Here is a 14,769-nt window from a genome sequence, read left to right on the forward strand (position 1 = left end):
AATTTAGGGTTAAAAGGTGCAATTCACATATTCAATAACATTTTTACAAAATAACCTCAATAACAATTTTATTGTAAAATATAGTATGTTTAAAGTTTACAAACCACGAGTGTTAGGACATATAACCCAACAAAATTATCGAAAGTTTCAAAAGTGGGAGACACGTGTAATGAATCTTTAGACAAAAGGACGAAATTTTTTGAAAGCCAAACTGACAGCATAACTCTGATCAACACGACGTCGTTTTACACTTTTAATAAAACACCTTTCGATGACAGTTCACAGCCACCATTGTAGCCTTTCATTTTGGTGATGGTTTATAACTGTCATCAATTTATGATATTTTTTTGTGCGTTTCTCAATATCTTTTCCCACATATTTTTAGTTTTAAATGACGGTTTACAACCACCATTATAACTCTATCTTCATTGAAGTTAAGAATTCTTATCTTACATGAAATTTCCGTAAAAGTATGAAAAGTTCCTTCAAATGAGGTGCCTTTTCCCAAAATCGACATCATATAGTCAATTTGTCATCGTTTATAAAATGCTAACTGACATCTAAAGCCAAAATTATTGTAATATTTGTATCTTTCTTAAGTACAATGGTTGAATTCTTAACCAAATTCCAAAAACAAAAAAGCAAGTTTTCAAAAGCTACTTTAGTTTTCAAATTTTGACTTTTTTTTTTTAAATCATTGGTAAAAAGTAGATAACAATGTAAGAAATTTAGAGGTGAAAGTAATTATAGGCTAAATTTTAAAAAATAAAAATAAAAACCCAAATGATTACTAAACAGACCCTAAATAAGTAGTTACATTGTCACAACTTTGTTGGTATGATTTAGGTACTTTCAAATTAATTTGGTTATGGTTCAAATATAATGAATTTTCTAATGTTTAAATTTGACATAATTGATTGTTTAGGAGGTCACGAGTCTCTCATTTGATTATCCAAATTCATCTTACAAAATATGGGTTCTTATTGTTATTCAGATTCTTTTTCTCAGTTATTGCTTCACTTGATATTTGAATTATGTATCTATGGGTATGCGAACTCCTATTAGAGACTTTCTTCATCATTTTTTCTTAATTTCTTATTGTAGTTAGTTCTTCAAAGGTTCGACTAGCTATATTATCAAATTATTTCATGGAGTTATTTCTCCTACATTATATATATATATACACAATATAACATTTTTATTTGTCCTATAAAAAGGATAAATGGGCATGTCAAGAGAAAAAAAAATTAGAAAACAATTATGCACACATATTTTAATTTGATTGAGTTTTGCATGCTTATTATTGTTTTTTTTTTAAAAAAAAAACCATAAGAAATCCATCGTCATATGGCAAAATAATGTTGGATGGATCCACCAAAATTTGTTTGGAATATTAAATTTGGGACAAAGTGAGGTCACTTTCTTACATAAATTATTAAATGCTACCAAGTTTATTTCATTCTAACATTACTAATAATGTGTTTGTTGTTCAATTACGTGTTCTCTTTTTCTTTCATTTTAATTGTATTTATTAATTTGTCATGTAAATTTTAGCATATAACAATATTTGTAAGTTTATTTCACGTTTAACTTACATTGGCACTCATAAACAATTCACGTACAATAATTAAAAATTTAAGTTAAACTCAAATTTGTATCTATATTCATAGAGTAGGTGACAATTATTATACGTAATATACTCAATATAGATATATTAACATACATATATTTAATTGTCATAAACTAGAAAGATAAAATTCTAACTTAAATTAGGTTGGTATTCATATTAAGTAGGTGAGAACTCTTTTACGCCAAGTATTTAATACAAGATTTTGATTGAGAGAGATTTAAAATGAAAATGAAAGAGAGATTGAGAATACAATTTTTAAAACTTTTATTCAAATAGTTTGAAATTGGAATTTGAAATACAGAAAACACTCGTAACGTTTTTAAATTATAGTCAGAATCACATCAATCAATAATAATAGAATATCAACACCAACGAAGATTTTTAAAAAATGTCAACTACTTATTAAAAAGAAAAAGAGAAACAATAATAAAAATAAGCGCCGGAAGTAATTTCATATGAAGTTTTTGTTTACATGGTTTTAAAATTTTAAAAAGTGTCACATAAATTTCTAACTTTTTTTATTATTATTATTTTGTATCTAATCAATCAATTAATTTTAAAATTAATTATGTGTTATCCTGTTACATAACCTAGGAGAGTGGCTAAAGCTCACAATCCTCATTCTAACTATAAACTATATTTTTCCTAAGAAAAAACAAAACTGAATGAAGGTATTTTCTTCCCAATAATTGTTACATTTGATTCCACCCAAATATAAGTACGACCTTAAATAATTACATCTAATTTCAAATCCTCGTGGAGGACCTTAACTTCTGCCTCTTCAACAACATTAAAACCTTGAACGAAAATTTGACTGAGCAACCACCAAATCCCCCTTTTCATTTCGGATCATCACCTCTAACTCCACTCCATTTTTGTTTGGATGCAAAACAGTGTCAACGTTTAACTTTAACCTTCCTATATAAGGAGAAGTCTACTTCAGAAGCCACGCCCTCCCATTTCTATTTCCATAAAAGTTAATTTTATGAAAATATTTTTTTTTGAAAAACATCGGTATAATACATGTAATATTAACTTTGAAGTCAAATGTTTGTTTTTTTTCCTCTCACATATCGTGAAGAAAGAAAGAAAAGAAGGTCATCCATGTTGGGAATGACCTACGCTTACCAAGGTCCATGGCCACATGGTGAATTCCACCTTCTCTTGTTCTACATTGGAGAGTTAAGGAGTGATTAGAAGGTATAAATAGGAGAACACCTCTAGTGACTTGCAAAAGTAGGTAGGGATAGTAGAGGGTCTTTTTCCACAATGAGTGTTGTCATCCATTTGGATGTGTAGGTGGGGGCTCGGGCAAGCGCACAAAGAAAAAAAAAGCAAGGCTTAGGATTGTGTTTAAAACTAGCAGCAAGGTCAGATATGTTAATGTTGCATTAGTTAAAATGCTTAAAAATTTGTATCATATTAATGTTACCCACCAACTCCCTCTTTCTAACCTTAATAACATGCTTGAGTTAGATCCTAGAAGAAGTAAAAGATTTTGGACCTGATTTTCTAACTACCTTTCTAATTGAAAATTCAGATAAAATAGACAATCAATTTGCTTGCATGTACTTAATAGACATCAAGAAACTTTAATACTACTACAATAACAGTATTTCTTAATGTTTTTTAAATGTCAATAATGACTTTTCTTGACGTTTTAAAAATGTCAAGAAAAGTGACACTGACATTTAAAAAACGTCAAGAAACACATACACTTAACATGTTTGAAATGTCAAGAATATGAGCATTCTTGACAAGGAAAAAACGTCAAGAAATTTTGTGAACTTGATATTTAAAAAACGTCAAGAAACACAGACACTTGACATTTTTGAAATGTCAAGAATATGGGCATTCTTGACAAGGAAAAAACGTCAAGAAATTTTGTGAACTTGATATTTAAAAAATGTCAAGAAATTTACTTGTGATTTTTTTAGAAAAATCTATAATGTTGACGTTTTTACGTATAATTGCTCATGTATTTTGATCCAACAATCACATTTGGTATATATATGACATACATTCATCAATCAAATAAACAATATACACGCATTAACAAACTTATATATCAACAAAAAAAAAAATCAATATCTCTTTATTAAAACTTAACTTCTTTAACATTGTCAATAGTACAACCTAAGGAACGTAATTCTAACAGTCAACCCATATGGACACTTCCAAAACAATATAAGGAATATAATTCTAACAGTCAATCCAATATGAACAGTTTCAAAAAATGCATTTCCAAAACTTCTATCAAAACTATCCATCTACCCACACATGTATCAATCCAAAACTATCCCCCCTCCTCCCTCCCTTGTGCATATTTGAACAATACCAAAAGATATTTACACCTATATGAATATGAAGTAAATCCAGAAATTGATCAGCCAAACAAACACATCCAAAATGACCAACCACGATCACATGTAGCAACCTAAAAATTTAGCCAACTCTATCTGCACCTCATCTAACTCGATTTGTGAGTGCGATTTTCTTGTATCAATCTATAAACATAAAAGCCAAATATTATAGTAGATTCTAATATTTGAAATGTTGAAATAACAAAAACATACCAAATCTGATATGACAATGCTTCTTTTGGTCACAATATCCCTCATATACCTCATGACATAGTATCCACATTAGGTGCTCCCAACTTGTAGAGGACACTATAGAGAAAAAACCAGTAAATAAGAATGAAGCAATCCTTACACACTAGATATCTACTTAATATGATGAATAAGTAATCATTGTTAATTTATACTTGCCTTTACTGTTCTCCATAAGGTTTGCTTCTGACTTTTTTTTAATATTCTTTTGAGATTGAAACATTGCAATTGGCCTATTTGTCAAGAAATAACAACAAATTCTAAAATAAAGTATACTTTAAAACAAACACTACAAATGAAAAGGGTTAACTTACGTGTCAGTTATATATCTTATAGCTATCCATGATGTTGTCCTTATTGAGTCTAGGTAGTACACAATATTATCGTATGCATTCATAGCAAGTAGTGCCCAATGACCACTAGTTAATAAAATATAATTAGTATTTTTATTGCTAATGAAAATTGATAAAAACAAAACATGTTTTAACTCACCCAGAATTAAAAGGAGCAAGAACTATTTGGTTTGCTTCTGAGACCATCGATCTACTATACAGGTTTCGAGTTTTAACTTCCTGAGAGTTATGTCCAGAGAAAATGAGAGATGGATCTACAAAAGTGTATTGCAAACTTTCCTTTGAATCAATAAAGGATGAGTGCAAATACCTACAAAAGATTTATAACATAAACATAGACGACCAAAATTGGAAAGAAACGTGAGAACTGAAGTCTACAAAATTAATAACATTACTTACGCCCATGTAAGCCACCAAAGTCATTGTCTTGACTCCATACATGTTACAAAAGTTAATTATGTCCTCTCGCAGGACACAACTCTTTCGATTGATGCCAAAAAGTCCAAATGGAAGTTGTAAAGAAATACTAGACTCTTTGGCCATCACCTTCTCAGTATATCTAAGAACGGATTTCAAAGATACCAGAAGAACCGATGTTGAGTCACTAACTTCATTTTTCTTAGTCATTTCCATAAGATTTCTCCTAATATGGAAAAATCATAGCAACAAAAGTATATAAAGTAGAAAAAATAGACATTTGATGAACTTAATTGATTTTATTAGTACCACTTACCTTAGATATTTTCAAATCTTTTGTATTGCAATTTACATTCACCTTTATCTTGTCTATTCGTTTCTTTTGTGACTTAATCTCCTCCACCTTAATCTTTTCTTTCTGTTTCTTTTCTTATGCAATCTTCATCTTGTCTTTTTATTTATCTTGAGATTCGATCTCATCTCAAAAGGTTCTATAAAGATATGACTTGAAACCCTCTTATTATTGTATGAACATGCTTTATTTATAGCAAAAATTAATGAATTAGAATGTTTATTGATCCTTGTTGCTTTCGCTGTATGCTGATATACTCCTATAATTGGTATCAGAGCATCATTTAAGCATTCAATTTGGTTTAATTTTGGTTTGGTGGGTGTTTTTCACGAGATATAAGAAAATGGTGCACCGATATAGTTTTCTGAGTTTTGGCATTTAAATTCTCTTTGATTCCTTGATTAAATTTGTAATTGGCTCTTGTTTGATGAGCTTATATGTGTGCTCAAGAGTCTTTAATTTATTTGGAATCATTAGAATTGAAATTAAATTGTAATTGAAGAAAGAAGTGAAGAAGGTCGAGCTGCAGATTTTCAGATCGTGAGCTTCTGCCTATAATTCCAGCGAGAGTGAGATATTCATTCCAGCGAGATTTGGTGATCAAGCGAGATTTTGATGGAATTCTCGAGTGAGATTTCGAGTTCATGCGAGATTTTGAATAGAGTCTGAGTGAGATTTCTAGTTCGAGCGAGATTTTAATGGAATTTCGAGCGAGAGATCGAGTTTGAGCGAGATTCTTGAATCGGTTTTCTTCAGTTTCTGTCCAGTTCGGCCTCAAATTGTTTTTGGCTGGTCCAATTCAGGCATTTTTGGTCTGGTTCAAGCTTTTTGGGTTCAGTTTGGAGTGATTCGAGCAGCCTGGAAGTGGTTTGGAGTTGTTTCTTACTGTTTTTGTAACTCTTAGGCCTTTGTTTGCTTGTTTATGCCAAAACTAAAACCGTATCAGTATGTGTTTAATTATTTATGTATGTGATGTATGTTATAATTAAAATCTTGTATGTGCATACAGTATGCCATGTATATTTAAAATCCCACCATAGGAAGCATGTTACATACATTGAAAGTATGTTATAAAATGTTATAATATATAGTATGCATGTTTAGGGCTTATTTTATTTAATATAAATGTTATATTAAATATTGAATGCCTTTGATGTATGTTGTATGTTTAGTATGTCTAAAATTTTGTAAGTTGTTATAAAATTGGGTTAGACATTTAAAATCCATAACAAAGAACAACCACATGCTCACGTAGGTTAACTACCGTTTTAATAGTTAAAATAGGTCGTAAAAAGTTGTAAAACTCGGGTTACAAACTCAACGGGTATATAATCATGTCGAAGGCTGGAGGTATTTAAGTTGACGGTCTACGAAACACCTTCTATCTGGGGATTATGGCCAAATTATTGAGCGTTAACCGATTTTATGAGTACGTGAGAGATGTGAGGTTTTAAAACTGGTTTATCACCTATACATCGTAAGTTAAATCCAATTATAAATGTTATACTTGGATAAACACCTAAACTTAGGTTGTTTAATTAGCCGAAACAAGCCTAAAGAAATGAATACCCCGGTTAATTGTTAGAACACTCCAGTGAGAGTTTAATAACATATACGATATGCTATTAGAACACTTCAGTGAAAATCAAATAACGTATATGATATTTTAGAACGCTTCAGTGGGAGATTAATAAACATATATGATATGATTATTTCTAGCTCTCACGTTCCTAAGAGTTTACAATCAAAATTCATGTGGCATTTTATGTCACCCTGGAAGTGACCTCCATTCAGAAAGTATTTACATGAATCGAGATTTTTGTGAATGGGGAAGTTGTTCACTTTAAAATCAAATGTGATGTTAAAATTTTCACGTTCTTAAGATGTTCACATCGAAAGGTTCATGTGGCACTTTGTGTTACCCTGGAAGTGACCTCCATTCAGAAAATATTTGCGTGAATTGATCATAGTGAATGAGGGGAAGTTGTTCACTGGAAAATAAAATATATGATATACTGATTTCAATTCTCACATCCCTATATAATTCTCATCGTGAGATCCATGCAACACTTCGTGTCACCTTGGAAGTGACTTCCATTCGGAAAGTGTTCGTCATAGATCAAGACCAAAGTGAATGGGAGAGGTAGTTCATAGTAAGTGGGTGAAGGATATGTGTCAATATATCCTACGGTCTTTTTTGTAGGTTTGAACCGTGAGATTCCTATGTTGCGCCTACTTGTCGTCTTTAAGTCGGCCTCGATAGTCGTTTAACAATGGCTATCCCCTCTGAGGGTTTTAACATAGGATTCGGAACAACTTAAACTCCAAAAATGGATAAGATTTCTAAAGTCGGTTTCAACTTTGACTTTCTAACTTCGGGAGCATCGTTGGGATCAGACTTCTAAGGTTTGAAAACAGAGGGTTAAACTTACAGAATTATTACAAAGTGAGTAATTTATGACCAAAAACGGTAGTTAAATGACTATCGAAATATGAGTTATTCTGGAGATAGTATTTAGTCAAGAATGTCTTGCTGTAGTATCGTTGCAAAAAATAATCTTGGGTATACTATTACTTTACTAAAACTTGATTGGGTTTAAAAACAAATTCACTTATAAAATTTGTTTATATTTTTCAGAATGACAAGTTCACTAGTACAATTGTTGGCATCTGATAAACTGATTGAGGATAATTATGTAACTTGGAAATTAAATCTGAATACTATACTGGTGATAGAAGATTTACGATTTGTCTTAACAGAGGATTTTCCTCCCATTCTAAGCTTTAACGTAAACTGAACTGTTCGGGATGCGTATGATAGATGGATCAGGGTGAATGACAAAGCCCGTGCCTCTATACTTGCTAGCATATATCATGTTTTGGCGAAGAAACATGAGGATATAGGTACTATGAAAGAGATTATGAAATCTCTACGAGGGATGTTCAGACAACTGTCCTTCTCCCTATGGCATGATGCTATTAAGTACATTTACAATTGTCGCATGAAAGAGGGGATCTTTATTCGTGAACATGTCTTGGACATGATGGTCCACTTCAATGTGGTGGAAGTAAATGGAGTTGTTGTTGACGAAAGAAGTCAAGTTGGTTTTATTCTAGAATCTCTTCCGAAGAGTTTTCTACAGTTCTGTGCGAACGCGCTTATGAATAAAATTGAATACAGCTTGACTACTCTCCTGAATGAGCTACAGGCTTACTAGACAATGATGAGAGCTAAAGGTCTAGAATCAGATGTATATGTTACTACCGCTGAGAAGAGAGGAATATCCTCTAAAAAGCCTAATGTTGCTTCCTCTTTACAGTGTAAGAGTATTCCTGTTAAGAAGAGCAAAAGGAAAGGGAAGAAGAAACGGGAGAAAAGGCAAGAATAACGCTGCAGATAAAGGAAAATGTTTCCTCTGCAACGAGGAAGGGGGCACTGGAAAAGGAATTGCCCTCAGTACCTTGCTGAGAAGAGAGCAGAGAAAGCAAAACAGGCAAATTAGTTCCTGAGGACTACTTACTCAGCTTGACCAGCGGGAGATGTTGTTGTTTGAAGATAAACTTATCTACTTTGTTATCTTGTAAAGAACAAATTGCATATATTTTTGTTGTAAATAAAATGTTCATTTTCGAAAATTATGTTTGTTCTATCGCGTAGCAACTTCTATTAAGAATCAACCTAGTTAAAAGCCATTTACAAATATTTAGATATTTAAAATGGCTAGAAACTTGACTAAGATCACCTTGTATTATTTAGTTCCATACAACTTGCATGAATCAATAAAGAATTATTGAAATAACACTGTAAACAAGAGTTGTCTAGACAGGTCAGATGCATCTTACTCAAAGAGTTGAGAGTTTCTCAATGTAGTGGGAGGAAAGTATGACTTCCTGGTCATTATTGAGAATAAGATGTATTCCTCATATAGTTTAATAAGATGTCTATTGTACATTAACATATTTACAAAGATTCTCTCGGCTAAAGTGTTTAAGAATCTTCTAGTAAGACTAGGAATACCAGGTTAATAACCTAGGGCAAGTGGGAGAAATATCGAGTATGGGATACCGAATGGTAAACCATGGGTATGAGATGCCCTAGTTTATTGTATTTCTCTATAAAACTCAGAAACTCAGTTTTATATATTCGAATATATAAGTTACCACTGGAGTTTTAGTCCAAGTGGGAGTTTGTTGGGTTTTATGTCCTAAAACTCATGGTTTGTAAACAATAAAAGTTATTCTGAAAATTCAATAAGTTGTTATTGAAAATATGAATTTCTTATTTCGTTTTAGAAATCCAATAAACTAAAAGATCCATGACTATTACATGAGTACTTAGACTTTATGTGGAGACAGAAAAGTGAATTAGGTTCGAGTAAATAATCAAAATGATGTATAGTATATGAATGAGGTTGGGTGCCTTATTCTAGCAACATTGGAATTGGTGTCCTAATTCTCCCAGAGTCTCGTAGTTTGTAAATAGTTTGTACACATTGTTATTAATAAAATAAGAGTTATTTTATGTGCATTTACTTATATCCAATAAAATAAGATCCATGGTTATTTTATGTAAACTTAAGCATGTATGTGAGACATACAAGTGGATCATGACTTAAGTAATAACCTAAATGGTCTGTAGTATAAGGATAAAGGAGGGATACCTTATCCTGGTGACACTACGGATACGACCCGCTTTGTAGACTACTACAGATGGTCTGATCCTGACCATTCATGTGGAGACATACGAGCGGGGGCGTCCTATACAAAGTGTTTGTATAAGATCAGACCACGAGATGATTGGTCTCTTTATATAACGTTGTTGATAATTGAGACTTACATTTCACTAAAATGACCATAGGTGACATGACCTTAATCCTGATTGTTTTGGGAACTCCTGCCTTTGAGGGTGGTTCTTTGATTAGTATGGGTGAGAGTGGTCTGATTACCAACACAACAAGCCTACCTTTTTGGGGATTTATCTGATTGGGGAGCTGGGAACTCAGTTACACAAGACGGAATTCACTCCATCTCCCAAACAGGGGTAAGTAGATAAATTTCTTCCTTAATGGTTGATTCCAAGTCTTGAACATAGTGGCCACTGAAGGAACTCTTATACAAGAGTACCTCTGAGAGGAAGTGGATCGTTCCAAATACGTTGTGATAGAATTTTCACATTTACAATCTAGTAGACAAGTTATGCGATATACTACAAATTACCAGCAAGCTTTCAAACAAAATTAACAAGAGAACAGAAAACTTACCAATTGATGAATTTTTCTCCACAGAAAATCTCGTTCTCTCCAAGAAAACTTGTGCTCTCGCTCTCGCTGGAACGTCAAGCAATCGTTCACCAACACCCCGTCGTTTACTCACGAACGACCTTCACATGAACACCGCAATAATAGGGATAACATCACCACTTATAATCCTAGATATTCTCGGTGTGAGAATCCAAAGAGTGGGCTGTGTTGGAATTTGGTAGAGGGGAGGACGATATGAAGATCTTATACAACGACCAAGCAAGTGGTAAAAGGACAAGATCTATCATATAGACAATGCTTGATCGTTTAAAAGAAGGTACACAATTAGTAAATAGGCTACGATCGTATAGATGGTCGTTTAGTAAATGCTCAGCATTAGACGGTTGTTTAGTAAAACGTAGACAATCGTTTACAAGAGGCGTACTACGATCATATAGTAACTTCGAGCTATCGTATAGTCTCTTGGTTAGCTAAATGATTGGCAGTATACTTTTTTCTTGAGCGAATTATGTGATCTCATCCAAAATGAAAACAATTTCCATTTTATTCTTTAGTTACGAAAACTGAATCAAACCTCCCACTAACACACGGTTACGAAGAAAACGATGGCCAATTATCCCATAATTGTCCAATTAAAATGATAAATATAATCATATTATATTCATTAAACTATAGTTTAATATCACATATAAACCATAGTGTTTTCTCCTCCACTAGATATAAATCGTATTTATATTCAACTTTCCTCCAATTAATGTATCTCATACATAAAGTCAATCATATCATATATAATTAACCAGTTCAATCATATCATATATAATCGAACTCCCTCTTGTCAATTTGAACATTTCAAACTGACTCAAAAGCTAATTCTCAACTTGAATCCATTGAGCTACCAAGAGAACCTTATGAACCTATGGCTCGAAGCTCCAACGGTACGTGAATAGTTGACTAAACTCCTTAGCCACGAGATCCATCATCCATTAACTGTTAGATATTTCACTAAAGACCGATAGCTGAACTCTTCTTACCACAGATATATTTCTGTGTCCATCAGATATAACCAATCAACAGTACGATAACCCTTCACATATACTCGTAAGTACAACTGGGCCAATTTAACATTTTGCCCTTGTAGTTACATCTAACTCCTTAAGTACCACTGATCCCTTAGATGAATAATACAACATAGTCCTACTATGTATGGACACCTCTCAAGCCATGAGAAGGTGTGTGGCGCCACATCGTACAAGCCTTAGGATCAGCCCTTAAGGGAACAATCTATCTACTTACACCTACTTCGGGGAAGGAGTGAATTCCATCTTGTATAGCTGAGTTCCCAGCTCCCAAATAAGACAAATCCCCAAAGTGGTAGGTTTGAGTCGGCGAATTGGCCATTCACATCCATTTAAATCAAAGAACCACCCTCAAATGCAAGAGTTCCTAACTCACTCAGGATTAAAGTCATGTTACCTATGGTCATCTTAGTGAAGTGAAGTCTTTGCCATGAACGACGTTATATAACGAGACATTAACACTTCGTGGTCAAGTCTTGTACAAACTCTTTGTATAAGGTGCCCTCGCTCGTATGTCTCCACATGAATAATCAGGATCAGACCATCTGTAGCAAGTTACAACACTTGTAACTATTCTACAAAGCGGGCTGCATCCGCACCATTACCAAGATAAGGTTTCCCTTATATATCCATATACTACAGACCATTTTGGTTATCACTTAAGACATGATCCACTCGTATGTCTCCATATACATGCTTAAGTTACATAATGAAAACCAGGGATTTTAGTTTATTGGTTTGTGATAAAGCAAATAAAATATCCAATGTTCAAAGACAAGTAGTGAAGAAAATATCATATATTCTACATCACAAGCATTCATACAAAACTGTGTTTACAAACTACAGGACATGAGAGTTTAGGGCATCATCCCTAATAGTCCCTTTATTAGCTCACTAAAGGATATTAAAAAGGAATGGTTTGAATTGTTCAAATCAATTTAAGACACTCAATTTGAGGCAATCTTCGTGACGATCACGTCTTCTTGATACACTATCTCGTGGATCAGATGATACTTTCGCTCTATGTGTTTGTCGCGTTTTGACTTCTGGGCTCCTTGGAGTTTGCCATAACACCACTATTGTCACAATAGAGGGTGATGGGCCTAGACATCTCTGGAACAACTTTCAGCTCTGTCAGGAACTTCTTGAGCCAAACGGCCTCCTTAGCAACTTCACAAGCTGCTACGTACTCGACCTCCATCGTGGAGTCGGCGATGCACCCTTGCTTAGTGTTTCGCCACACTACAGCTCCTCTGTTAAGAGTAAAAAATGGCCCTGAAGTGAACTTCCGAGAGTCCTTATCAGTCTAAAAGTCAGAACCTGTGTATCCAATAAAGATCAAATCCCCAGTTCCATACACAAGCATGTAGTCCCTGGTTCTCCGAAGATACTTGAGGATGTTTTTAATTGCGGTTCAGTGACCCTTGCTTGGGTTAGAATGATACCTACTGACTATTCCCATGGCAAAGCAGATGTCTGGCCTAGTACAAAGCATCACATACTTCAACCTGTCAGCGACAGATACATATGGCGACATTGAGGATCCATTGTCTTATCAAAATGAAATGGAGGATGTTGATCGGGATGAATGGGTCAAAGCCATGAATCTCGAGATGAAGTCGATGTACTTTAACTCAGTATGGGATCTTGTAGATCAGCCTAATGGGGTAAGACCTATAGGTTATAAATGGATCTACAAGCGCAAACGGGGTGCTGATGGGAAGGTACAAACCTTCAAGGCTCGACTTGTGGTAAAGGGTTATATCCAGGTGGAGGGAGTCGACTATGAGGAGATTTTCTCACCTGTTGCTATGTTAAAGTCAATCTGCATCCTCCTGTCCATTGCCACTTATTATAATTATGAGATCTGGAAAATGGATGTCAAGATGGCTTTTCTGAATGGCAATCTTGAGGAGACCATTTACATGGTGTAACCCGAAGGATTCATTGCACAAGGTCAAGAGCAAAAAGTTTGCAAACTGAATCGGTCCATTTATGGGTTGAAGCAGGCGTCTCGATCTTGGAACATTCGGTTTGATGCTGCAATCAAATCGTATGGCTTTGACCAAAATGTTGATGAACCTTGTGTTTACAAGAAGATAGTCAACAGTTCAGTAGCTTTCTTAGTGTTGTATGTAAACGATATACTACTCATTGGGAATGATGTAGATCTACTGACTGCAGTTAAGAATTGGCTAGCAACCCAATTACAAATGAAAGATTTGGGAGGGGCTCAGTTTGTTCTGGGTATACAGATATTTCGAGATCGTAAGAACAAAGTGCTAGCGCTGTCTCAGGCATTGTATATTGACAAGATCTTGCTCAAGTACTTGATGCAGGACTCCAAAAGGGGCCTACTACCATTCAGGCATGGAGTCACATTATCTAAGGACATGTGTTCTAAGACGCCTCAAGAGGTTGAGGAGATGAGACGGGTCCCATATGCATCTGCCGTTGGCATTTGGATGTATGCAATGCTCAACCTAGGCCAGAAATCTGCTATGTTGTAGGAATAGTTAGTAGGTATTAGTCTAACCCAGGCCAGGGTCACTGGACCGCAGTTAAGAACATCCTCAAGTATCTTCGGAGAACGAGCTACTACATGCTCGTGTATCGGTCTCAGAATTTGATCGTTACTGGATACACAGATTTTGACTTTCAGATTAATAAAGACTCTTAGAAGTCCAGTTCAGGGTCGGTTTTTACTCATAACAGAGGAGTTGTAGTGTGGTGGAGTACTAAGCAGGGGTGCATTGCCGACTCCACGATGGAGTTCGAGTACGTAGCGGCTTATGAAGCTGCTAAATAGGCCGTTCCGTGGCGTAGGAAGTTCTTGATAAAGCTAGAAGTTGTTCCAGATATATCTAGGCCCATCACCCTCTATTGTGACAATAGTGGTGTTGTGGAGAACTCCAAGGAGCCCAGGAGTCACAGTGCGACAAACAAATTGACAAAGTTCATCTGATCTACGAGATAGTGCATCGAGGAGGACTTGTTTGCCTCGAAGCAAAACATTGCTAAATCCATTTACAAAGGCTTTCACGATTACAGTGTTTGAGGGTCACCTT

This window comes from Benincasa hispida, chromosome 11 (genome assembly GCF_009727055.1).
Source record: "Benincasa hispida cultivar B227 chromosome 11, ASM972705v1, whole genome shotgun sequence".
Lineage (NCBI taxonomy): Eukaryota > Viridiplantae > Streptophyta > Magnoliopsida > Cucurbitales > Cucurbitaceae > Benincasa > Benincasa hispida.